The sequence below is a fragment of the Monodelphis domestica genome, chromosome X (genome assembly GCF_027887165.1).
Source record: "Monodelphis domestica isolate mMonDom1 chromosome X, mMonDom1.pri, whole genome shotgun sequence".
Lineage (NCBI taxonomy): Eukaryota > Metazoa > Chordata > Mammalia > Didelphimorphia > Didelphidae > Monodelphis > Monodelphis domestica.
In genome coordinates, this window is record NC_077235.1 from 22841092 (window position 1) to 22845221 (window position 4130).

The window sequence follows — 4130 nt, forward strand, 5'->3', positions numbered from 1 at the left end:
GAATTATACCACAAACATACATACACATGACACACAAAACAGTCAAAACAGCTATTATACACACATTTAGCAGATCATGTCATATACCCCTTCCATCCCATACATACCACCAAGTACATAGACCATAAACAGAGAAAAAATATATATACACACTTCATATATCAAACTTACTTATACACAAATAGCACACATCTCACAATACCATGTACATGAGAATATACATGCTGTACACATACCACAATATACCACACACAAATATATAATGTGCATAAGAATGCAATATATACCCACACAAACATACACAACACCAATCTCCCCACAAAGCAATGCCCATATATACATATATGCGCAGTATATGTGACACATAGACACAACACACTACACATGCCACACACACATACTCCACAAACACACACCACATATGTGCACATGCAATACATACTAAACATTAATACACAAAATAAATATGCCACACACAACATAGGGCAACAATCCTACAGATATGTAAACTAAAGTACACCACACACCTCAACAGACACATCCCATACAAACATACCCTCCAAACATACAGACACATATCACATACCCCATATACACACACAAAATATTTAAAACACATGATATGTGCACATTTACTGGGCTGTACAAAATACCCTCACATAACCCATATGTACCACCAAACACCTACACTATACATAGACACAAATACAAAACATATACACAATACCTATACCCAAATGCCACACACTTCACGGTACATCCACCATCTTAACACACACACACACACACACACACACACACACAATACTACAAGTACAAACCCCACATACAGTACATACATATATACACACTACAAGATGAATCCTTCTTATACACATACATCAAACAACATACTCCACATACATACAACACACAAAGCTCCACAACTGATTACATTTACACGCCATACACCCACACAGGGAAACACGGCAATCACATACACACAAATATCACATTTGCACAACACATACAAGTACACAACCTATACACACATACTACACAATGAAACATACTTCGTCATGCCCCATACAAACACACAACACCAGACAACCTCTCACCCTGCCATATGCATGCACATACCACACACCTCACACATAGACACAACATATTATACACACACCTACCAGCAACATGCTGGATGTGAGAATACTGCATGGTCACCCACACATATACCATAAACACACATGTGCCACACACACCATATATACATATACAACACATGCCCCACAGGAATACAGAAAAGAAATATACTCCACACAGATGCCTACACAGGACACATATATCTTAAACATATAAGAAAATACACTACAAACTACAATAGATAAGCCCCCAAAAGATCCACACATATCACATGCCCAATATGTACACACAAAATGCTCAAGACATGTATTATATGCACATTTTCCAAACCACACAATATACTGTGCCACATTGCAAGTACACATATGGCACACTCCCCTACACATCAATACCACAACCCACACACATACCTATACTTCCTACACATGAATATGGTAAACCATCCACAGTCCCACACAAGCACACACAAAACACACAGATCTACCACTCACCCTATGCATACACACAATATACTAAGACATGTTACACATATCACAACAGATATCCCTGCAAACATGCCACCAGATATACATACTATACACATTCTTACACATATGTACCATGAACCCTTCATGTATGCACCCATATACAACACAGTCTACACATACACACTATACACATAACCCCATACCATATCACACTTACCGCAAAATACACATACTATACACACACCACAATATACTACACACAAATATCCCACACTTAAGACACCCCACATATACAAACACTAAACACAAATACCATACATGTATACACACTACAATATTCCTACACATAAATATTATTAATCTTTCACATATTCACATACAACATGGCACGTCCCATAATCTACACTACACATAGTAAACTCACCAACATATACACTATATACAGAACAAAATATACACATATTGCACATATATGACCCACACCATGCTAACACACAAAACATTCAAACACATTCACTATACACACATCCACTGCATCCCACAATACATGCATAACACTCCCATGCCTACCACCAAACATATATACCATTTAGAAACACAAAACATACATGTATAACTCATACACCATATTCCCCAACACACAAACAACATATACCACTAGCATATATTCCAAAGAACATACTATGCTCCATAATACAGATAGTAAACACAAACAGCAAATACACACATATATACTGCACACATTTCTACACATAAATACTAAGTACCTTTCACGTACCCACATGCTACAACATACATATACATATATAAACTATACATACAATCCCACACCACATCACACTTATGCACAGAGTACACCTCCACATAAACACACCCAATTCATATACACACAAATACTACATACTCCACAATACACATACAGTCTTCACAAATATCCCACTTCCCCCACTACATACCTGTACATATACTCCCTAAATACCACACACACATTGAACACACACCATATAAACATACACACAACATGAAACACCCACAAACCCCTCATACACACACATGCCACATGCCTAAATAGTGTGTATATAACACATTATACACACCCACACATACATGTATATTACATGTATGCATAAAACACATGTCCCACAATATACACAACACACACATACATACACTAATACACACATTATACATTGAATGACAGATGATACAACATAACCTATAGCACATATAGCACATATACACAGTAACACCACACATTTATGGTAATAAAGCATATTTCTGATACCCTCCCACACTATTACACTGTACACATCTCCCCCACTCACATACAGCACACACACATATAGAAAACATGCTCCCCAAATTACATGAACACATACCACACATATATCATGCATGCACATGCATACACTCTATAGCTAGCACACAGATACATAAAGCATCCTAATTCCACACACACTTCATGCATAACACACACAAGACATATTTCTACACACACTCCTTATATCATAAGCAGACACATATAGACATACTCTCCACAGACTCCCACCAAACCATACAGGTACATACTCCCACCTCTCACAGATGCACCCTCCCTACATGCTACATATATACACATGTAACACATTATAAACACAGCACACACACATACCCCTTCATACTCTCTATACTATATACTGGCATAGACACCCCCCCACAGCACACACATGCCATGTACTATATACACACACATACACAATTCCCCATACCACACAGATAAACACATAGCATGCAGATAGACACCATGTGCATATAGCACATACCTTCTCTAAACCACATATACACCCCATATACAAATAAGCACTCCACACTTATACCACAAATACACATGAAAACACATGACATATGATATGCACAGAGACTCCATGCATACAGCATATACCACATATAATTACATACAATGCATAATCCATCCCATATACAGCACACATATGTAACACACATATTCCAAATGCACCATACATGTATAATAACACATACTTCATATACATAATATTTCTCATACCACTCACATTCCACATACATATACATACAACCCCACAGCACATTTACTACCCACATACATACACCACACACTCCCCTCACCATCCTCAGTACACTATACACACTTCATACATGCAAAACCACAACATACACAAGATCACACACAATTCCCTCACACCATATATACCACAATACAAATTCACAGATCATAACACATATAAACATACCACTTACCCTCCCTACATCAAACATGTACTCCATAAAACACATGCATATATGCCACACACTCCTCCCATGTATACAAATTCCCATACTACATGCATACACACTCTCCTCCCCATACACTCTCCCCACACGATATACTCCACAGAGACATATGCATGTTCCCTGCACCAAACACACAGACACAGACACATCCCATACCACATATACACACATACAGTACATGCTCTCCACACACAAATGTGCCACATACTCCACAGACACATACAACCACTTATTCACACATACCCCAAACACATA